Source organism: Falco punctatus (assembly GCF_963210335.1).
Source record: "Falco punctatus genome assembly, chromosome: 10".
In the NCBI taxonomy this organism is placed as follows: domain Eukaryota; kingdom Metazoa; phylum Chordata; class Aves; order Falconiformes; family Falconidae; genus Falco; species Falco punctatus.
Genome location: NC_137590.1, coordinates 28,850,638 through 28,875,358, shown reverse-complemented (window position 1 = coordinate 28,875,358; position 24,721 = coordinate 28,850,638). Strand labels below are relative to the sequence as shown.

The window sequence follows — 24,721 nt, the reverse complement described above, 5'->3', positions numbered from 1 at the left end:
TTTTCCATCTGTGCAATGACTGTTACTCAGGATAGAACAGTGAAAAATTATTCCCTTTCTCCCTGTTCCCCTCCTTCCCTTACAACTGGTAGGCAAGATTTCACATTTGTGTGTTAATGACTACTTTTTCTGAACAGCAGGTTAGCGTGATGGACCATAGATTCTCAGAACTGTGAATGGCTTGCAGTTATCTTCATTTTTTTATCTTTCAAAATATTGCAGCCAGATTTAAGAATTCTCATGTATTTCCTCAGTACTGATGTACTTCAAATTATTAAAATGCATTTTGAATTATCTCTGTGGAAGGTGAGAAGGAATAGGATGAAGTCCTTTATTGCAGGAAGCAGTATGTTAGGGTGTCTTTATGGATACAATTTTCAGAGGTGAGCATGCCCCATTTCTTCTTTATTTTTTGTTCTTGAGCTGCAATGGATTCATGGTGTTCCTAGAGAAGGCACAGCTGAGTTTCTCTTTGATATTCAGCCAGGCAATCTTTATCGGTGAATTTTAGAAGATGGTAAAACAGAGCTGATGCTCCAAATGCTGCTCAAAGCCTTTTGTTTTATCTCCCTACCTATTTATTACTATCAACTGAATTGGGAGGAGTAAGAACCCCATCTTTATACCAGTTTTGCTGGCTCTTAGCAAAGCAAAGGAAAAAAGCAGAACTTCAAATGAAGCAAAATGTTCTCTAGCTCAAGAATGCGTGGGCAGTCTTACTCAGAACATCTTACAGCTTCTCTGTGCCTCTATTTCTGTAACAGTTTTAATTGGCAGATACTAACACTTTTCTGCCCACAGAAGGAATATGAAGATTATTCAGTGTTTCCAAAAAGCTTTGAAAATGAACAAAGTTGCCCCTGCAGAGTCTGTGGTTTCATTAGCAAGGTGCAGCAGGGCTGAAAACCTTATTTTTTGCAGCTCACTGGAGAAAAAGTTGGATTTCCATACTATTTGATGGGCTGGATTGTCCTGTGAGGCTTGACCCAAAGCAGGAGTGCGATGCACGAGTCGTGCTGTACAGCAGGTCTGCCAGACCAACTGCATGTTCTAAGAACCATTCCTGGCTCCCCACATGACCTGTTCACTCCTGCCCTGTAACATCAGAAATTAGGACATTTCGGTACTATTTTGGGCAATAGGAAGATGAAGTTAAAGCTCTAGTCTCTTCCCTTTCCTGACCACTGGTCATTTCTTGAGGGCGAGTTAAGCAGCAGTTCATATCTATCCATTCCTGTAGTCATGAACAAGCTCCATATGTTTGCTAAAGGAAAAAAAAAAAAAAAAGAGGTTACTGGTTTTTTTCCATTAAGAGTTAGACCAGGTTATAATCAGAGCCAAAGTGATTTGCAAATATCTCTCACCTCTTAAGCAATGGATAAAATTACCACCCAAGTGAAATATTGCGTCCCTAGAATTCCTGCTTTTGGCTGTGCTAGACAAGCTTGTGCTTATTCTTTCATTTATAAAACTCTTGTATGATCTTTGTGAGGCATTTCACATCATCACTAAGCCAGACTCAGATCCTGTATTACCTCAACCAAGCTGGCCATGCTGGCTGGATTGGTGGCTACTTGAATGTACTTACCCTCATTTTTCTGAGAGACATAAATGTTGCTTGTGTTATATTTGAGGTAGTTGAAGTTTATGACACAGGTTGATGGAAGTGAAGAATATGAAGTATCAGTGCAAAAGAATATAGTACAGAGAAATATGCTAGCATGTATAGGTGAGACAGACAAGAGACTGAAACCATTCAGGTGGTTGTAGAGTGATAAGGTCTCCCCTGAGCCTCCTCTTTACCAGGCTGAACAACCCCAGTTCTCTCAGCTGCTCCTTGTAAGACTTGAGGTCCAGACTCTTCACCAGCTTGATCACGTTTCCCTGGACATGGTCCAGCACCTCTATGTTCCTCTTGTAGAGGTCCCACAAACTGAACACAGGATTTGAGGCACAGCCTCACCAGTGCTGAGGACAGAGGGACAATCACTGCCCTGGTCCTGCTGGCCACACTGTTTTGGGTACAAGCCAGGATGCTGTTGGCCTTCCTGGCCGCCTGGGCACACTGCTGGCTCATGTTCAGCCGGCCATCACCCAGCACCCACAGATCCGTTCCCACCAGGCAGCTTTTCAGCCACTCTGTCCCCAGCCTGTAGTGCTGCGTGGGGCTGATGTGACGCAAGGGCAGGAGCCGGCACTGACCACTTGTGACCAGCTGCCAACTGGATTTAAGTCCATTCATCACCACTCTTTGGGCTTGGCCATCCAGCCAGCTTTTTATCTATTAAAGAGATTGAGAGCAAACTTCTGGTTAACATTTCGTGCTTATAGCTACCAACAGGCAGCAGTGAAGTGCCGGTGTTAGAGATGGCATAACAAACCTTTTTCAATGGCGGTGGCTTGGTGTGTCCAAGCAAAAGCCTTGGATGAAGAATGAAGCCACAGACCTGATCAAGAGGTGAATATCACTGTGTATCTGGTGAAAGTGTTCCATCACTTGTACCTACATGGACAATCTTGCATTTCTCAGTTAGGCTTATCTACCTCTACTATGGGCCACAGTACTTGATGCTAAAGGACTTACAGTGACAATGGTCATTATTCAGTCTCTTTTGAGCCTTTTTGTGTGCAAAATAGAAGAAATAAATTCTTTTTTTTCTCATGGTTTTACATTCAGTATAGATCTTAATTTAGAAACTCAGTATTCAAGAGACACCAGCTTTTAACACAGCTACCTGCAGAACTGCAATGTTGCAATAAAACAATGGGGTAGCATTTATTCTACGCTACAGTGTTTTTAGTCAGCAAAGTATCAGAATCTCCTTGCTAAGAGTAATGTCATGTTTTGGAGTCTGAGTAATGTTACCACATAAAAACATGCATTAACAGTCAGTTAGCTTACAAGTAGGGAATAAAGTAGAGATCCATTAGTATATTAACTTGTTGGCAGTAATAACAAATAATTATTCATTATTGCAATCTCTTCTTGACATTTCTGTTGCTGAAATTTTTAGTGGAACTACAAAATGTTCTCAGATATATTAGAAATCTGTTGATGGATGTTCCGTTGGTATCAAGCTCTTAGAGCAAGCTGCTCTTCTGGATTGCTGCCTAGTTAATCGGTGATTAATGAAAGCTTTTTGTATATTAATTTGGAAGCCTGTATTCTTGGCATTGTTGAAGTATGTAAATGTCTTCCTCAGATAAAACATGACAGACAACACCTAAAATACAAGTGCTTTGTTCTGCTACCTGTCAGATCAACAAAAAAGGTCTAGATTCTGAAAAATATGAATTTAATTGGGAGATGAGATGAACTGGCAAATACTCTGTACTCAGTTCTTTTTGTGACATCCTCTCAAGTAATTTTGCATAATGAGGGGCAAAACCAGCAGATGAGATATATTGATATAATTATCCCAAAATATAGTGCATTTGTAAAAAAAGACCTGTACGCTGTTTAAAGTAAATATTTTTACAAGCCAATACACCTTAAAAAAAACAACAAACCAACAAAACTCAAACAAATGACCTGGTCGGGTATGGCTGGATATCTGAAACTTCAGAAGTATTGGTTTAAAAAATCCAGTTGCTATTGCTGGGTGAAATCCTGGGTGGTGATAAATGCTGGCAAAGTCCTCTGAAATTAATGGGAATTGTGCATACTTACCACTTCCTAGAATTTGACCCAGAGTCTGTAGGAATGGCCTCTTTTAACTGTTGGTAATTAAATGGTTGTTCTTGCAATGGAACTGCAAGCTGCGCTAACCATAGTGCTGCAATCATTACCTTGCAATTAATTCTTCTTTAGGGCTTTCAGAAGTAGCTCTTGAAGCTGACAGCTGCAGCCTGCAACATATCAAGTGCTTTATATAGCTACTTTAATGAAAACTCAGATGAATGTAAGGTCAGTCTCTCCACAGTATGTTCTAATTAGATTTCCACTTTCCTTTAAAAAGCACATCACATCTGGCCCAAAGACAGAAGCCCATTGTACCAGGCGTGTAACGGAATAGGTGTTGTTTTGTACTTCTTGTCTCTGAAAGATAATGACATGGAAAATTTGTTCTCTTCTAGTCTTTAGTAATCTTCCATCTGTTGTTGTATTTGTGTGTGCAACTGGATACCAAAGCTAATCACAAACCTCTGCTTTAAGAGTTTTTTGTTAGTTCCTGTGTCAATATTAGCTTATGCAGATGAGGCTGTTGAAGCAGAAATGTTGCAAAGCAGTGTGGAATATTGCTTAACTGTATATGCAAAACTGGATTATTAATATCACAGCATCCATGTAAAGTAGTTGCTACAAATTTCTAGGACACTTTCATAGCTTATGGTCTACTTTATTATGTTCTAGGTGAGTACTCTAGTTCCTTGGAAAGCTGTCTTTACACTTAAGTGGAGCAGAATGTCAACATTTCTCTCTCTTGCAACTTAATCTGAACTCAAGGAAGAATTTGGCCCAGTGGATTTCTAATATTCTTTCTGAGATGAGCAATTTGGAGACTATTTTTGTCACTTGTGGAATAGCATATGTTCTAAGCCACAAAAGAAACAAAACCCGCTTTTCTCATTTTGGAGGAGGGGTGGAAGCATGGAGATGATATCCAGAGGTGGTATCACAGTTCTGCTGCTGGATCCTGAAGTACCAGAACAAAACCCCAGGTGTGTACCAGACTTTTCACTTAGTAACATATATGTGGCCAGACATCAATATATGGGGGTGGAGGGAACAAATATGTATAAAGTCTTGACTGCTTCAAAGTGCCTATAATTTCAGAAGGATAGAATTTCACCATAATATTTTCAAAGACATTGAAATTACTTGAAGGGGAAATGACAGCTGTAGAGGTAACAGCCAATCCCTGCATTCTTTTTTATGTAAGATGTACCTGATGCTGTTATCATTTACTTTTGCATTGTGCCTCAACAGGACAGACGGTAGTAATATCTCTCTTGAGCTGCTGGTCAGAAAGGCAAATCCAAGTGAACTTTCAAGATCTTAAAATGAGCAATGTTACCATGAAAGATACAACAGACACATGTCCATGACTGGACATTTGCTTCTAAGTGATACAGAAGATAAGAAATCTCTACAAGAGCAGGCTGAAATGCGGAGCTGAGTTGACTGGCAAGCAAAACTGAGTGAAGAAATCACAAACTGTTCTGCAGGAAAAGAACAACTGATGCTTGCAGATATTGACATGAATGTCCTCTTTGCTTGTACGTTCTGACCTAGGGACCTTAAGGTACTGTATTCTAAGTAGTTGATAGATATTATTATTTCTGAAAAGGCTCTCCTGTGTCACTGTAAAATGTCTTCTGCATTTGAATCATAAGAAGGCTAATTCTCAGTGGCAGTCCATCCTCTGAAGTGGAAGAAGCCAAAGTGAGAAGTAGGGTGTATGCAAGGAATCCAGTCATAATGGAAAAGGAGCGATGATAGCTTGCTTTAAACTCAGGGGATGAGATTGCTGTATTGCTGTTTGAGGCCAGCCAAGAGCAGAAGCTGTAACAGAAACATACTAGTTTAATGAGTTTTGTGAGCAATTGAAGCTCTGGAAGGCAGTGTTTTGTTTGTTTTTCCCCTCCCTTTTGCTTTGTGTAAACATACTCTCTTCAGGAAGCCTAACTGAAGCATGTGAATAGTTCCACTGAAAGTAATAAGATTAATCATGCTGGAAGCCAACTAAATAATGAGGTATCTTTCTAAACAGCAACTCTAGAATCTAGAACAACATCGGCTCAGGCTTCCTTGGAGCCCTTTTGTTTTGCTGTAGTAGTACCTCTAGTGGGAAAAAAAAGCACAGTAAATTACTATTCGCATAAATCTTGTTTCTTCCCGTGAATGCTGTCCATAAGCCTCTGAAATACCAAAACTTTGTTAACTTTTCAATTTTATTCCTCAGTCCAGCCATCTTCTCCATTATTTTATCCATATTTTAAAATAGATTCCAAAGCTTACAAGAGTGTTTTATAGATAAATCATGTTATTTATAAGTAACAGTAAAAAAAGGGTGTAAAATATATATGCATGTCAGAATACAGAAGATATAAATAAAATTACTATGTTCCTGTCTGTTAGTTGGGAAGGTAAGTAAACCTTTTATTCATCTCATGCTATATTATTTTTCATCCTAGAAAGTATGTGGATATAACTTAAGGTTTCAATATGAAAAGATTCCCCTCTGTTTCTGACAACTTGTATACATTGGTATTTTCTGTCACAAGTGTAATAGGTTATTAAAAAGTTTGACTTTTAAACAGGTAGTCAACCTGAAAACCTTGCAAACCATGCCTAAACTGTACAATGTATATGACTTTTAGATTAAGTTTGATTTTAAGTGAATGAAAAGCTGCTAGCCAGTTTGGAATTTGCATTTTTGGCAGCTTCACACAAGAGTTACAGTTTGTGGTCTGGGCTGAGCTCTCCAGAGGAGACAGACTGAAGATAGAGTCACAGTTTGTGATTCATTTCATTTCATGATGTTCTTTTAACCACATGAAAAAAAAAATCTGGTTGTTTTTGTGCTTCAGTGTTTATGAATCCTCACAGTGAGAAACATACCTAAGAAACCTGCTGCCTATATTAAGCATAGGACCTAAGTGGCTCACAAGCAATGGACAAGCAATTAATTTTGAGTGAGAAGTAGTTATGGTGTAGGAGAGAAGGAACGTCATTTGCAACAAAGATTTTAATGCAATCCTGAGAATATTAAGTAGAAGTTTTGTTGTATTTAGCACTTTAAGAGGTCTCCCAGTAGAAGATTAATGTTCACAATTCAGCAAGGCTGTTGATCACCAGTAAGAAGAGCCAGTGGAATAATTAAAGCATAGGAAAAAAATGTATTAAAGAGGAAGAATTCCAGGAGCCCAGTCTACTTGATATATCAACTTTAAAGGTGAAAGGTTGGTTATAGTATTCATGATATGAGAAATATAATTTATATATTCTCTTAATATATGAGAAATACAGTTTTCCTATGGAGGGCTTTCTGAAATCTATCAGATGAAAATAAAGAAAGTCTTGATGTTTGAAATTGACAAATTGATAATCAGAGCATTAAATATTTTTTTAATAATTGCACACCCATTTGCCAGGGAAGCCATGGATTATGCTTCCCTGGACACATCTTAAATCAAGAATAGATATTGCTTCGTAAAATATGAATTGCTGGAAGGAGTTTTGCCTTTGACTTTCAACTTAGTACCACTGCTTTTTCAGTTTTGTGTTATTCTTGACAGGAATGTGAGTATTGCAGGTTGGTTACAATAGCTTTGAATGTGGACTAATGGTCTTTAATGCATACTTGTGTTTCCCTTAGGACCTACTAGGATTTGAAAAGTCTATTTATAAAAACAAATAGCTAAAACATTCCCTTTTCCTACTTAGGAGCCAAAAGACAATTGCACACAGCTATCTGTATTCACTGAAGGTTATGCTAGATGTCTGACAAGTTTAATTTAAAGTGGCTTGAACTTCTGCACATTGTTTACAAATTAGGTTCTATAATATATCCTGACTACATGGAAATGACAGTGATTGATGTGAAGTAACATACACACAATTAATACTGACTGAATTGCTAATTACAGGATTGACATCTCATTTGCAATGAGATGCTGCAGGTCTCTTACAAAAAAACTGGCAGTGTTGTCACATTATTTCTTCATTTCCCTCCGCTTGTAGTTTGATGCCCTGTAGTTAAAGTTCGACTAAAGATTCATTCTCATCTTGTAAAAATCTCTTTCGATGTAAGAAAAGCAAAACAATCACCACTCCCCAAGAATTAAATCTCTCCTGACACTGTCTCCTATCAAAGGAGATAAACTGTGCTACACTGTTGTTATTTGTTTTATTAGTTACACCAGCTTTCTTATGCTTTCCTCTGTGTTTCCCTGGCATGCTGAAGAAGTAAATAGTGCTGTTACAAAGGTAAGTTATGCAGGAATGTGTCTTGAAAGGAAAGTGCATTTGAAATGGCACATTTCTCTAAGGAAACCCTTGTATCTGGAAAAAGTAAAATACTAAATTTCAGAAGCTATGTTGTGAAGTGGCCCTTAAAACAGTAGTTCCATATAACAAATGCTGGTGTTTGCTGAAATGGAGTGGCCAGATGCAATCTCAATTTAGCACAGCTGAGTATCTGCCGATTGAGCTAATCCAGTCATTTTACAGGGCCACATGTATAAAAAGAACAGCGTGGCTATTCAATGACCAGAGCACGATTATTTGTTACAAGGTGAGTAAGGTTTGTAAGGATTTTAAAATAAATGCTATGGTCTGGCATGTGGTGATTAGTGGTGTAGGTAAAGGGATAGGAAGGAAGCAGAAACACATAATGACAGCACTAACACTGACAATGGAACCAGAAGCTGCAGCGTTAATAAAAAAAAGTGACTGTATGGGGCGTTCCCAGTGCTACCGAGCTGCTACTATTTCTCAAATGACTTAATGAATAAGGAAGCCAATGGGATGTATCCCCAGTAGTCTTGCAGGTTTTGCCTCAGGATTTCTCACAAACAGAGACCCTATTTCTGTAAGGAAAGAGTCTTTTGGCTTAGGTGATCTCAGAGGTACATGCACACTTTTTGATATGATTCCACTCTTCACCTATTAACTTAATTAATTTACAAGAGTGATGTATGGACTGTGCTCCCTGTGGCCTACAGAGAGGATCAAAAAGGGCTCAATCAAACATAGCAGAGTCCAGAAATGTCTGAGTCTGAAATATGAGGAGAGTCAAGTAGAAGCACAGAGGAGGCTGAGCCATGCAATGATATCCTAAGGCAGAAACACGTACCTCCAGGAATAACACTGTGCAGAGAAGACATCTGCTTTTCCCCAAGCATTCTGCACATCTGCCCTGCCTGCAAGGAAGAAGATTCAAGCATGGCTTTTCATCACAAGACCTGCAAAATGACAAAAGTAATTTTTTTTTTTCAAGAGAGAGAAAGAAGTAGCGGCATTATTATTTGCATGGCTTATCAGACATTTAGTTTCAACGAGAGCTATAATTCTAATCTACCCAGTGGAACAGATTTACAAGACACACTTTCTTTTGGCTTTTTTTTGGTGCTTGTAGGATAGTCTTTTGGGTCTTGCAGGATAGTCTTAGCTTAGACTGCATCCTCAACATGGGTGCTTCAGTTAAATGGCTAAAGGTAGGTGGGCTGGATGAGTGGCCTCACAAGTAAGTAAAAAAACCCAACTCTGTAAAAGATCTTGAGTGAGGTTTTTATAATTGAGGGAATAGAGTTGGTAAGTGTTCAAGTTACTCCATGCCTTACTGAGGGTTGGTTGGAATGGTGGGGGACAGAATGTTGTCTCCTAAGTAGTTACTCAAGCAGCAGGTGACGTGGTAACAGATTATCACCCTGAGTGCACTATTTGCTTACAAAATCAATCCAAAATGGAACTGTATTTTATGCAGGAAGCGTATATGGTGTCAGCCTCCTATGTCATGTAACTTTCTACCTTTCAGGTTCAGTGGTGACAGGAATGGAAAAGGAAAACTGACTTATCAGAAGTTATTTCATTATTCTCTCTGGCAGTCACTCCAGAGTCTTTTGAGATAGTAAAGTAATATAAAATATTTTTAACAGCATAAGTTTGAAATAAGAACTGTGTCTAACAATTGTTATCCTTTCTGGTTTCCCTAATAATATATGATATGATAGGAATGCTAAGTGCCTTCAGCTTAGCAAATGGACCTCTAATTCCTTCTTCAAAAGTATCTGGTTTACTATTTTTGACAGCTAAAATGTGAAAATAGCTAGCAGTACATATACCCATATAATTAAAAAATGTCTTACTTCCCCAGAAGAAGAAGAATGTGCCCTGTATACATCAGTTCCCTTACTATCCTTATTAATAGCGTAAGGAATGGCAATACCATGGTGTTCAGTGAATTTTCTAGATTAAAATATGCTTATATAGCTGATACAGACAAGAGGGATTTACTAATGGTAGTGGAAGAAATACCACACACAGAGACTCAGAGGAGTTTCTGAGTAATTTTATGCTTACTCAGTTTTCTGTCCAGTCTTTCCCCAGATGAGCTCCAGTGGAATATGGCTATAAGATCAGAGGCAGGAGGATAAGGTACTTATGTTTGCTGACTGAAGTCGTGGATATTTTTAACATGATAGACTGACATGTTCTAGACAAAGTAGAGCATAGAAGCTCTGTTTTCCGCACATTAATGTTGCTGAACTCACAAAAGCCATCCAGGCCTGTCAGGGAAATCACCACTTTTCTTGTTCATACTTTCACAACAGCAGCATGTCATTCTTTTAATCCCTGTAGGGGGATAAATATTTTATGGCAGATTAGCTAACATGACATACCTAATAAGTTACTAGAAAACTAGGTCTGTGGTTGGCAATATTTATGCTAAGCACAGTATGGGTTTATGATAATAAAAATGCCCAATGGGGTTGGTCCACTGCAGAGCAAGATATTGTAAGGCTAGCAGTGATGGATGAAGGTTGAAGAGATGATGTTTAAGAAGTAGAACTGATGGCTTGACCTGAAAACAAACATATTTCCATCCCATAGAAGTGAAATGTTTCTCTGCTAGGGCCAGCAAGCATAGAATGATAGTTTTCCTGGCAGAGACAGTTTATTATGGTGATAAAAGGAACATAAGAATAGCAATAATGATAAGAAAAACAACTTCATATGGAAGAATATAGGTGACCTGCAAATAGCAGATGTGTGAGTGATCATTCTTCATATTATTTTTGCGAAGTACATGTGTGCATTAGCTTATTAATGCGCACATTACACATTGTCTTTATAGGTTTGATTTTCCTAAGAGTCATGTGAAAATACCTACACTTTTAACTGAAATTCATGTGTAAACTGGATGAAGCTGAATGTGAGTTTGTGTTAGGAAGATGAGATAGAAGTGTGAAGTAAGAGAACTAAGTTTTCTCTGTTCTGTTTGCAGAGGGCAAGAACCTGTTTTCTTTTACGTAGCTCATGTTTGAGGTGAATGGAGGACACAGATGGTTTTTACCTGAAGCTGTATTTGTATGTGTGTGTGTTTGTCTGTGAATATGTGTCTGTGTGCAGGTACAGACAGAAAACCCGTGTTTGCATTCAGTCTAGCTTAATAAACCCCTGCCACTGATGTCAGTTGGAGTAGTGGTAGCAATTAGCTTGTCTCAAAATTAGGTTGGTAACTCCAGAGAACTCGATGATTTTTTTTGTATGCTAATACTTGCAAATATGCAGTATGTTGAATTTATATACACAGTTTTTATGTATTGACGAGTAAAGATGGTATCCCAACAACATGTAAACTGGAGTCTTAATGAATAATAGTTAATAATTCAATTCTATCTTTAATCCTGACTTACTTATTCAGGGAAGCAGGCATTCCAAGTCATAGAATTTAAATGGGGATATACTGGAATGAATTAGAGGGTTCCGATCTTTCAGTACTACCTTGTCTCTAAGTTTCCGCCTAATCATTTATCTTGTGAATTAGATGTAATTTGTAACTGTCTGTGTATCTAATCACTGGAGATATGCAGTTCTGGATGCAGAATGATAAAAGGCAATAAGGCCACCTTGTGTACACGTTTCATAGAATAAATCATACCCACACTCACAGAAATACAACATACGTACATATGTACAAGGGAACCAGGATGTGACAGAACTTAGCTTTTTGGCATTGTGTTGAATCATAAAACTGCTTCAAATACACACTCTTTACCTATTCGTTAAAAGTAACTGCCTTTGAGGTCACCCTTCTCCTTTCTTCAATCATTTAAATTTAAGACCTAATTGTGAAGAAAGGCTATGGCCTAGCCTATCAACTAGTAAACCAAATCAATTCACATCCAGTAAGGAACCAACATATTTTATGGAAAACAAAAATTTATATTAATAGAATTAAAATGGTTAAATTATTAAAAATTACTGGGATTAGCAAATCATAGTTTATTTTTATTAATATGTATAGTGATATTAATATTACATATGTTCTATAGCATTTATGTAATGACCACATACAGCTTCTAAAAGGGTATTTCTGATTAAACTCTGGGAAAAGGGCATTTCTAATTGCAGAATTTCCTGGGCAGTATACCTGCTTTCAGAATACATATAGAAGTTTCCAAAACTTGAAAAGTTACTGAACAAAAAAAAATGGTAGGATGATAAAGAGGGCTGCTGTCTACCCTCACCGGTACATTTCTCTCTGGGAACAGGATTAGGGGCCAGTATACAGAATGATGGGGAAACTGCTTCTGTGATATGGAGGGTAAATAAAGTGTTAGGTTCCAGCTCCAAACATCTGTGAATAAAACTTCCTTCATACCAGAAGGATGGGGATACATATGCCAATGAAAAATGAACATGCTGGTGAACAGATTTATTCTTGGAAAGAATTTCTTCATACATACTATGTGGTAGAAGAAAAATGAGAGATGGCATACTTCGTCAAGCAGTATTAAAATATGTATTCATCTAGCTGAGAGTTTTAGGGATGCATTTTTTTAAATAGTTATTTCAGTATTTTATCATCTTACCACTAGCTGGTTTGATTTGCCTAACAGGTTTATTCTTTAAGTGGTTCTCTTTAAACAGGTTTTCGCTGTATGGCTTTGATCTGGAATAACTGGGACAGAGGAAAGTTTTTAGCTGTTCTTTTCTTGCATTGTAAATGGCATTTCTTTACAGAGATTACTTTCATAGATATATTAAGAAACCATTTTTATTAGGTCTAGTTGCATAACAGAGCTGAAAGTGCAACTACTCAAACTCTATAAATTACCTAGATATAAGGACCCACTTTCCTTTCAGTTTCCTGAGAACAACTATTTTTGGATAGGAATGGCAAATGAGCCTGTGCAGCTTACAGGAAAATGTACTTAGCTACGTGCTGTGAGTGGTTAAGTATATCCATACCTATAGTACTTCAGGTCTATGCTTGATTCTCATTGTCCTTAGTGAGGCAAAAATACATTATTGAGTGTTTTGCTGAGCTGGGCTCAGCTTCATTGAAGTACTTTGGCTCCAAGTTTCTCTGTAGATTCTAACTTAGTCTTGATATCAAACAGAGTAAAAGGCTGAATATTTTGTTGTATCTGAACTATAATGCATTTGATTATGAAAGTATTTCAGGGGCTTTTTCTTAGTAAAGCTAAAGTTGAAAGGAACACAAGATATTCTCAGTAAAATGAAAGCAGGCCGTAAAGAACCAAGTACATTTCTTGTTTATAAACAGAAGACTGAGAATGTTTCAAAGTTTAAAATCTAAGGGCAGAAAGTAAGTATTTCCATTTTCTCTTTCCTGAAGTGCTAGTTCAGATAGAGAGCAAAATTGTGGTGGGAGCAGAAAGAAACACTGGCTGCATATAAAAGCAAATACCTTTGCAACCCTATAAATGGATTTTTGAGAAATGGAGAAATAGTTAGTCAGAGCATACTTTCTCTAACAATTCCCTGTTTGATGCTTAGCTAGGCCATTTAACTTTTTGAAAAAGTCATTATTAAAATAATAACTAGAAAGGACTGAAAAGTATAATCTTTCCTGAGGGAAAATCTACTTCAGCGGTGTTGAACTAACGAAAATGTCCAAGTATCAAAACTTTTTGCTGCATGAAAGGCTCAGAAAAATCAGAGAATTGCCAGTCAGTAAGTATAAAAACCTCTTAATTGAAAAGTTTTCATCTCTAAGGTGGTGTCTGCATAGGGCTGAATGTGAACCTCAGTTATGGGCATTAAGCCTGATCGCTTTCAAGAGTCTAACCTTGCCTGACGGGTTACTCTGCGGATTCGGCTCCCTGGCTCCTGCAGCGTGGCTGGCCAGTATGAGAGGTTACTGGGACATGGTGCTGAGGTGCTGGGACAGGCTCTGTGGGGTGTATTGTCAGCTGGCTCAGGACAGGGCATGCAAGCCACGGGGCGAGCAGGTAATCCTTCCCAGGCCGTAGTAAAATGAAATAGTTGTTGGGGTCAGGCAATGTTTTGGCCAATTCACAACCAACGGATGGCTGAAAGCCCTCCAGCAGGCAGGAGGTACAGCTCTGAATCCAAATATCCCCCAGCGTGTGCACATAAAACTGTGTTTTCTCAACAAAACTGAAACTGTAGAACCAATAAAAAGAAATTTTGCTTTATAGTGGCTTTTTGCAAAGTGGTTACTACAGATTTAAATGTCTTTGCAAATAAGACTTCCCAGTTTTTATTGTGAATAAAACCAGGCACTTAATGAGGTGAATACTAACATCAAACAAAACCAATAACTGCTTAAACTCATATCACAGATCACTGATAGTATCTGACTTTATAAAAAATATTTTATAAATGGGCGCTATTTAGATATAAAGATTACCTAGACACATTTATTTTTGTCATGGACTGCTGGAGTTTAGACAAACGGCTGGGATTTAAGCTGTAGCTGGATGTGGGATGCACACAGCATCCAAGCCTCCAGGAAAGGAGCAGCTGCCAGCACAGATCTCTGCTGGTTTGGGGAGACAGAGGGGCAGGAATGCCGCTCCAGCTGCCCTGCCGCCCTTCCTGTCCCTCGCTGCCGCCCGCCGCACTGAGGGGTGCAGGTGGCACCGAGGGGTGCGGGCAGCACTGAGGGCTGAGCGCTCCTTTGCCACTGGGCCCATAGACGCCATTTAAAGAGAGATTCAAGTGCACACCGGGAGGCAGCGGCTCTGTGGTACGCCCCCGCGGGGTGCCCACCCGCCGTGCCGCAGAGCCCAGCCGAGGGCAGCAGCGCTCGGCGCTGCCCTCCCCTGACGGGCCGCCTACGGAACGTTCGCGAAGGTTCGCGCAGCGGCAGCGCCCCCTCAGGCGGCGGCGGGCTGCCCTGTGCCGCGCCCCGGCGCGCGGTTGTGGCGCGTCAGCTTTTCACAAGGCAGAGAACAGCCCAGGGAAGTGCGATCGAGCCTCCTGATGTTTTTAATCTGAGAAGCAAGCGAGCATGGCGCCTAGCCGGTAGGTAAAGTAGGCGTTTGTGTCAAGAGCACTTTGGGAAATCACCCTAGGAACAATCGGTTGCTGTAGGAATGCGTTAAAGCAGGACACAGGTGGCTGAGGTGCCTCACAGGCAGCCTTCAGCACACCATGAGGTGCAGTGAGGCTGTGGCACTCTGCGTGCTCCGGGTGTGGGTACAAAGGATTTCCCATTAATAATTTTTTCCTTAAAAAAACCTGTGGTGCGCCGCTATATTACGCTGCCACCTACCTGCCCTCAGTTATTGGAAGCTGGAGGTAGGCTGTGGTTCAAAACACATTTGTTGCAGGTAGCCATATTCTTAGAAACTTCTTTGGTGTGGCTGTTAGAGGTGACTGCTGGGGGTCCTCTGAGAGGATGGCAGTGTCCCCTCAGAGCCCTCGGGGCCAGCGCTCCACACTGCTGGGTGCCGCAGGCTGCCTTCTGCCCTCGGGATGGGCCAGAAAAGTTAAACTGCTTACCCCCCCCTGCCTCACCATGCGTTTTTCTTTGAAAAGGCCAATTCCTTTGGTAATCACAGCCTTTTTTTTATACCTCTTTATACAGCAAAGACTGTCAATTAGTCTACATTTATCCTTTGCAGCGTACAGTATGGCTCTAATTGCCACATGGACATATGTAGTAGGTAGGTTATTTGCCTTTTTATTGTCATTAATGCTATTGGGGTTACATATATGAAGTGCAGAAATGCTGGTTGGTTATATCTGTGGAGCTATGTTAATGTCTTTGTGGAGTGACATAGCGGCATGCTGGATGTAACCTATTGCCATGCTGGGATTCAAGTTAAAGGTGTGAGCATCTGGAATGGCCTGCGGTTGAATAGTCTCTGACGAGAAGGGCGCTGTGAGGCCAAGCTGTCTCTAGAAATGTCTGTGATAGTGAGAGAAGATCTTTTTTTTTTTCTTCTTTTGTAAAGAATTAGAGCTGTAGCTAATTTTCCTATAATTGTTGTAGAATTGTTCTCTATAGGGTTGCTGAAAATATTTTTTCTATTCTGGAATAAATATTTGATTTTAACCTCAAATTTGAGATCTGCTTTGAATGTACTTTTATTCATGGGACCTCTTTCAGTTTTATCTGCAGCATGAAAGCACAATAAAGATAGAAGCATCATATGTACCATAGCTGTGCAGGGAGACAGTGGCCCTGTAAACAGAGGTCTTTTTTTCTCTGATGGTAGTTCCTTCAGACCTGCTTACCCAAAGATGATGAAAAGCTGCAGAAACAACTATATTTACTGCTTCTTGGATGCATGGTGATTTATTGCTAAGTAGGGATTTCATGGACATTGGGGAAAAGGTTGATGATGAAAATACAGGATGCTGGACGGTGGTGCTTTTCTCTCCCCCTTTACAAAGAAATATGTATGTTTTGCAGTGCTTCTTGTTGTATTGGTTGTTTTCTCTGGTCCATTTGTTTTTGTAGGAGTGCAAAGTGATCAATTGCTACCCTCACAGTTCTAGGATGAGATATTTCATACAGTTCCGCCGAATAAAGGAAACTACGGTTTATAGGTGCTGCCTCTAACAATTCACTGTCTATTGTAGTGGAAATAAACCTATAGTTAGTGTATTTCATGCATTACCTCCCTTCTCCCAGCTTTTAAACTGAGGGTGGGTTTGTGCCGCCATTTTGCAGCATTTCTGTTATGTCAGTACCTCAGAATGGCAAAGTGACCTCTCACAGAGAGGCTGCAAGCTGGGAGCTCTCAGGCAGCCAGTGCGGCTTCAGGAAGTAGGCAGGAGTACGTTGTAACAAGGCATTCTGATCACAGATTAGGCTGCTGCTTTTGCCCTGGTTTTAGCTTGCAAATGTTTTTAAGTTGTAGCCCAAAGAGATGCCCAGTGATGCAGACTTGAGGCAAAGGCACAAATGAACATGCAGCCCTGTTGAACTCAGCAGGAATTTTGTCATGGGTTTTGTGGAAGGCCCTCAGAGCTAGCCTGACCCTTGCTTTATTGTCTCAGGATTATTTCATCAGCAATGGCACTGCTTTTGGAGGAAGATAACTAGATTTTTGTGAGGACTCCTATTAAAAGCCAGTTGCTTTATATATATATATATATGTTTCAGGGCCTTAGGTTGATCTTTCTTTAATGTGTATCACACAACATTTTGATGCAGTCACATACATCCATTCCTGCACACTGTCACCATGTATCAGTTTTTCTTTGATTCTCAGCTTACCTTAAAGTTTGCTGCCAGCAAAAGACTTTTTCCTGAACAGCTTAATTTTAATGTGTGTTCATATGTGTTTAAAGATACTGGGTCCCTGATGATGTCAGCCTAAATCCACTTGTGCAGGTCAGATATCTGTCTCTGTTTATGTAAGCCTGTATGTGTCTATATTGAGGCATTTACTTTAGTCACAAGGATTCAGTCTATGTTTCTCCTCTTTATGGCACTGCAAAATTTGTTCTAGAATGTTTGATCTGTTCCCTTAAGTATTTAGCTGCAGAAATGCCTGAAAAGATCACTGCGGCGTTTACATGTGTTGCTAATACAATGCATGCAAAGAACTTGCATTGTTTTTTGTCACTGATTGTCTAGTCTTGTTTGTATACCTCTTCCCTCAGAGGAGGCAGAGGTTCATTATGATAATGTGTGTATGCATCCAGAGCTACAACTACTTTTGAGAAGAAACTGGCTTTAATTAGGAGCTTTTGTTTCCAAAATATGCAGTAAGTTATTAGCATATAAAACCTACCTCATGAGTATAATGAAGTATGGATTTTCTAGTGTGCTGCTATTCTCTGGTGCTTGGCTTCACCTCATTATTAATATGATGTTTCTTAGCACAGAATAGCAGCATGTCTGTGAATAACTAGCTGAGGTGCTGTACTTTCATACCTTTGCTTAGCTTGTGGTAACTTTTTCAGGTGACCGTATCCTTACTGAATCATACAACCGTTACCATACTGAATCTAACCCATTCAGTTATTTGAATTGGTATTTAATTTTCATTCTGCTTCTTGGTTTGTGCTTTGTACTACTGAATGCATTTAAGAAAACAAGCATTTATTTTGAGAGATTAGAAGCTGAAATTTTCTGTCGTGAAAGGCTGTTCTATAATTACCCAAGGCAACAAGCCATTCTGGTTCTGGGTAGTCTGGAGGTTTTTTTCTATATTGCAGCACTTTCTGCAGATCCTGCTCAAACATTGTTTTATTCATATGATTAGTTTCAACAAAAATATTTGTGATGGACAGTGACTGTACATTTTTCAGCTCAAGTAACTAATGAAAAGCCTATAAAAAGAAAAACCCAAACAAAAAAACACCTCAAAGATTTTATCGAGTAGTGAATAGACTCAGAAAGTATAAGGGTCACACTCACTATTAACAAATTTGAGACTGATACCGCATTTGAATTTGTCTTAGCTTCAGTTATTGATTGATATATATTTCTTCACTCGGGTTTTTTTTGGTGGTGTTTTTTTCTAATTAAGAGCTAAAACTTCTTCCTCAAGGCAGGGTAATGAATGTATTTAGAGCAGGTTGCTCAGAGCTTTATCCAGTTTAGATCTGAAAACCTTGAAGGACGGATAATTCTGCAAGCTCTCTGGGCAATGTGTTCTAGTGTTTGACTGTCCTCTAGCTGAACTATTTTTCCATGTGTCAAGTTTTGACCATTGTCTCTCAGCTTTGTGCCATGCACGCTGGTCTTTTCCAACCTAAACAATTCTATGGTTCTATGGTTATAGATAGGTTACTGTGTAGATATTCTTAACACTTAATAAAAGCTGTTTATGATCATGTCAGAATGCAAGCCATGATAATTCGAGGTTTGCAGTAATTTTGAACAGAACAGGGTTTTGAAAGCACTTGAGAAAGGGACAAATGCATTTTTTTTTTTTCTAAATAGACCAAAAAATTCCCACTCCCAAAATACCTTTGGCAAGGTCGGTCATTTCAAGTGTTCTTGTAGGGGTACTTGAGTACTGCTCTGCAGAAGAGGGAGCTCCATTATGGACAACACTCAACCTGTTATCTGAAAGGCACACAACAAAATCCTGGCTCTTAAGCAGAAGAATATAATAGCTCACATAGATTTTATGAAGATGGACAGCTGCTTCTGTCAGCACCGGAAAAAAGTTTTCCATACCACTGGATTTGCACTTGGCAGATCTGCAGTTTGTGTTGTGTGGCATGACTGTAAGACTACTAAGGATATTTATTTTAAAAAATCCAGGTTGCTGCTAGGTAGAATAATGAATGGATCCGCAGTAAAATAAGCACAACATGCTTTTCATCTGATGATATATGATGGGAAGACTGCTGTATCTGTAATGTTAAAAAATTCTGTGCTACTTTGTCTGGTTTTATCTCAGCTGTGCAGAAGGAAAAAATTAATAAAATGAAAGATGTAGCTTCATGTTTAGTCACCCATCAATCTAAGCTTCAGTTTGTGAATTTCTCACATCCTAGAATTTTTTTTTTCTCTGTCTTTTATGGAACATCTTTGTTTCCACAAAAACATTACTCTCTTGCAAAATGGATGTGTTGGTGTTTCATTTCAATATAGCGATACTTACTGACCATGATTCTCTGACTGTTTTTGGAAAGCACGATCAGTGGGGTACTCCAGATGATAATTAAGCAGTGAAAACTGAACTATTTTGCTGTGACTCCATTTTTCATTTAGGTGCCTTCCATTTCTGCTGTGAAGGAGGCAGAAGCTGAAGGGAGCTAGTGCTATTGCATCAGACGTTTGTTTCTTCTTTTCAGAAGGTGACTCGATAGCTGATGCTGTGCAGTCGTGTCTCTACAATGCATCTCAGAACCTGGTAGGAGAGGTAGGACAGAGTAGGTACTGGTACTGTTTGGTACAAACGCGCAAGTGTCATACACACCTTGCAGTTATCCTTTTGTCAGAGCTGAGCCCAGAAAGTTGATTCATGAATGTTTCAAGTGTTGTCACAATTACTGATGTGAATGAAAGTGGTCCTAGAGTGGGGAGGTGGTGCTAGTTGAAAAAGTAATTGTGCAGTATGTCAGGATTAGTATGTACCTGTGCTGCTAATATGTTTAGCAATAAGTTAAAAAACATAAGTTTGTGAAGTGACATCACAAAATACACCTGGAAGTTTAGTTTTCTTAAAACTTCTATGCACTAGAAGATTGTACTGTACTACAGTTAAGAGTAATACTAACCTCCCCACTTGTGTCCTCTCCAACCAACCAGATACATTTGTGCATGCATGCTCATCTGTGCTGCAAGTTAGTGTGGTTACCATAAAACTACTCTATAGCAGTCAGGCTTTCTCTGCGTGGGAAAATAAATGTATGGTATAAAGTATATTTTATAACCTGCATAATTGTGGCTATTTTTTGATTTTGGAGTAGCGTATCACTGAAGCATCAGTTTCATGACTAGAGAAGTCATACCAGTCACAATTTGTACCTGTAGACCGATGTCTTTACAGAAGAACTGCCCCTAGCACTTCTGTTGCAATTTTCATTTAATGTTTCTCAGAAAGTGTTTAATATGAGGATCTCAGTAATGTTGTCCCTGGTGCATGTCATATTTACATGTTGAAAATAGGAAATTAGAGTTTGTCTTCTGAGAACTGCAGATCATTCCTTTAGCTGAGGAGATGAGTTTTACTGCTCTGCTCCCTTGCGTTTTGTATTTATTTGTTGCTTAAGCTACGTTAGGCTGTATCATTCTGTTGTTATAATAGCTTTTAACGCTTTTTGGCTTAATATTTCATTATTCAGAAAAAGTTTGAAATACTGTCTACTTTAGAGGAAGAGCCTAGATGGATATAAACATGACACTTGCATTTTGTAGTGTTCTGATACTAATGCACTGAATAACTTCATGTGTGTATTGTTGGCAAGGTGCTAGCTTTACTGTTTCTGTCATCCATTACCTTAAAATTGAGAATCATGGTTTTATTTTTATGGCAAACATATTACGAACTTAGGTAATACTAAGATTTTAATCAGCAGTGCTTCAGATGATACTCCAGCTCAGTGGCAAGAGCTTGCTTTGGCTCAACAGATATTTTCCCAAAGCATATATTAATGCATCTACTTACTAGAAGTTGCTGTCACACTAAAGCGTAATTACAGACTACATGGAGACTCTTGATAAGAAAATGGGGAAAAAATACATTGGCAAGATCAAAGAAGCACCTGCAGTTAATTATAAATTAACATTGAAGTGTAGTCATCAAAACGCTTTAATTATTACTGGAGGTTAAAAAACCCAAATGTGATCTTGCATATTGGTTAACTTTACACTGGAGTCCTTTTGTTGTATTCATTTACAACTAAGATAACTGAAAGATGAATGACTTCAAGCGTAAAAGAAAGACACTAGAGGAGTATTATATGTTTTTAGATAGTCTTCACATCACTGGTGCCTCCTATAATGAGGGTGATTAGAGAAACCCCATAAAAAAGGAAGGGTGATTGATAAGTAAAACTTAATTAGACAAACTATTTTTTTTCGATGCCAGGATCAGGAAGGTACATAAAAACTTTCATCATCAAAGTTGAAGCCTATCAGAAAACAAGTGTCTCTGTCATTGTTCACTGTCTCATTACTTGCAACCAAAGGTACATAGTGATAGCGACACTCCAAAAACTTAATCCAGCTGGACTGGTGTAATTCCATACAGAAGTTTGTCATCTTTTCTGATAGGTACTAGACACCCCACAGTTTCTGCAGAAAATACAGAGCAGTACTTCTTCAGACTTACCATTTTCTGCAGGAAATATAGCGCAGTGCTTCATTAGCCTTACTATCAGAAATCTTTTCCCCAGTGTCCAATATCAATCTTTCCTGTAGAAATTTTAGCTCATTGTTTGTCGTGTCCACTGTATAGCTAGAAAACAATTTATTTTTGCAGCAGGTTTTATATATTTGATGATTGTCATCGTATATTCTTTAAACCTGTTTTCTGTAGGCTGAACAATGCTAGTTCTTTCAGGTTTTTCTCACAGAACCTGTAGGTGTCAATTCTTCATGCCATTATCTGTTTTATCCCTGATGGATCTGCCTGAAAAATATTGTTAATAAAGAACAATTTAGGGACTTTAATGCCTGCAGAATGAAATCAATTTGACAACTTGACAATTTTCACAACTTATACCTCACAATAATTATTTCCTGTGGGGTTTTTTGGAAAACTTAAAAAAATGATAAGTCTTTTAAAAAGATGTGAAAGGGCAAATACACCATGAAATTGTAAGTCTGTGGCAAAATGGGGCCCAGCTTCTTTATTTACTGTCAGATCAAGCTGTATAATGTGTAATGGGCTCTTCCAGTAATAATAGAGGATCGCAGTGAATGGATGTAGAATATTCAGTGGATTAGAAACATGAATATATATATATAAATAGCTGTACCCAGAATGTGAGTACTTTTGTGTAATCTTTCATCTCTAGCTATCTTTTTATCAGCCCTATACTATCTGACTATCGTAAAGCTTGTTTACTACCATGGAAAAATCAGCTGTGGAAGCACTAGAGTGCCACTCAGTATATCCTGATAAAAGGGAGAGGCTTGGCCAGTGTGACAGCTCATTGATCTTCAGTTGCAAGATGCAAGTTACTGCTGGAGTGTTTGTAGGAGATTTGTGTCTATGTAAACAATGCATTAAAACTGGTCATGTAATAATGTTCCCATATGTCATTGGTATTAAGCTACTTCCAAATGCATGCATGCAGAGTACTGGCAACACAGCATGCTTTAGGAGATGGCCAGATAGCCTAAAATATGTTCTTTTTTGGGGTAGTACTTCTGAGCTTCCAACTTACCACTGTCTCTTCAAGTGCTGATCTTTTATCTACAGCTCAAGCAGTTCCAGGTAGTGGTGTGCAGTGTTACTATGTTGTGCCATAGTATTCATAGCAACCAACTGACATGGAATTGTGCATCAGATTGAGCCATATTGTAACAAAAATTGAGTGATATATAGCTGAGCTCAGGTTTTCTTTCATTTAGGCAATATTGCTAATAGAGGAAAACATTTTTATTTCTGTGGAACCAGTTATACACATTTTCAAAAGTGTGATAACTCTGTTTCTTGCTTCTTTGATTTTTGTTACTGGCTGTTGCTTAACAGCAGCAGTGAATGTAAATCTGCCAAGTACCCACCTGTGGGTTTTGTGGATCATTTTCAAAGTTGTCACTAGCAGATGTCAGACTAGTCAACTGCAAAAGTGCTACAGACAGGAAAGAGCTACCTACTGCAAAAGAAGCTGGATTGATTACAGGGGATGTGAAAACTGATAGCGCCTAGTGTATATGAAACTGAGTTATCTCTCATTTACACTAGCACTTGTTGGCTACTCCTGTCCTCTCTATTCCTACATCCTGTAAATTTGCATTTCTAAGTGTTTACAGGAGGGATTTAGTCAGATCCTTATGTATGTTTCTTTGCCTACCCAATGGCAAGTAAAAATCCTTTCTGGGTTTGAGGGGAAAGTTTTACTCTGAGGCTGATATCTTAAATTCTTGAAGAGTCACCTGCAGTGATTTGCATACCTGGCTCTATGAAAGGTCACTGCGGAGTGGAACTTTTCGTAGGGGGGCTTGTGTTTTTAAAATACTTTTAAGTCCTCTAGGTTTTGTTAAATTACTTTACAATTTCCTATAGAAAACATAGGTGGTGATGTCCAAATCAGTATAAACCCAAAGACTTTCAAGACCTTTGACACCTTTACTCTGACTTTACTCAAATTGGTTAGCTCTGAGAAGCACAGGTTAATAACACACTACATACTGAACTTCTACCTATGAAATATTTATCAAGTTAATTCCAAATGTTATAAACAAATTTCACTGTTGAAATAATTTTAAAATTAAAAAATTAAAATAAAAAAAATTTAAAAAAAATAAAAAAAGCTTTATCTGCTCCTTCCTTGGATGTGAAAAACTGCTAGTTTTCCATAGTCTGAATAGTTCATAAAGCATAAATAATATGACAGATTAACCTTGTCTGGTATTACGGTGGTTCAGTCAGCCCTTAATGCTCAGTTACATAGAAATTAGCCTTTGAAGAATAATGTTTACAGCTCTAGTGAGAGATATTAAAGATTTCCAAAGTTTACTGAAATTATTTGGATCTGTCTGTAACTGTTGTAGATGTGATTCAGTTAGCATATAAAATGAGACATTTTTTGGATTTTGAATTTTAAGTCAAGTTGAGGTTGGTTCATAAACTGTGGCTCATCACAGCCTACCTCATCCAATTATAACGTTAAATAGAGTTAGGTTCTGCTTCTACTCTGAATGCACAAATGTTACTGCCATTAATGAGAATAAATCCCTGAATTGCTTTTAAATACTCCAGAAAGCAAAAGCTACTTACTGCAGTTGACTGCTTTGCACAGTTAGTGCATCCTCATCCTAAGCTAATGACACTTACCTGCCAGTACCAAGTCAATTAACCAGCTCTCAAGATAACACAAGATAGCAGTAATTTCTGTCACCACAGTAATGCTAGTATACTTCAAAATTGGAAGGGACCCAAATGAATGTGGTTATTAGCAAATGCTTAAATTTTTATGCATTCAAAATCAGTTTTATATGGGTTTATGTTACTGCAGTGTTGTAGTATGTCAAGTTTTATGATGTCAGTGCAAATCCAGGAAAGCTATGTTAAGGTGATGAAGGAATCCACTGTTGTCTGAAGTTTATGGGGTCTTGGTTTTGAAGTATATAAATGAAGAAGTGCTTCTAGGATCACAGCCTCCAGCTAACTGGAAGCTAATTAATGT

The 24,721-nt window shown here is 38.6% G+C and overlaps 1 long non-coding RNA gene across 9 annotated transcripts in view; it reads left to right on the top strand.

Moving 5' to 3' along the window:
* The window catches only part of LOC308070597, a 306,714-nt gene that overhangs the window by 144,405 nt on the left and 137,588 nt on the right, over window positions 1-24,721 (top strand). For all 9 annotated transcript variants that reach the window (XR_013930760.1, XR_013930761.1, XR_013930762.1 and 6 more), the window contains 2 exons: window positions 4,355-4,662; window positions 4,931-6,906. This is a non-coding gene — a long non-coding RNA (uncharacterized lncRNA). The remainder of the gene's footprint in view (window positions 1-4,354; window positions 4,663-4,930; window positions 6,907-24,721) is intronic.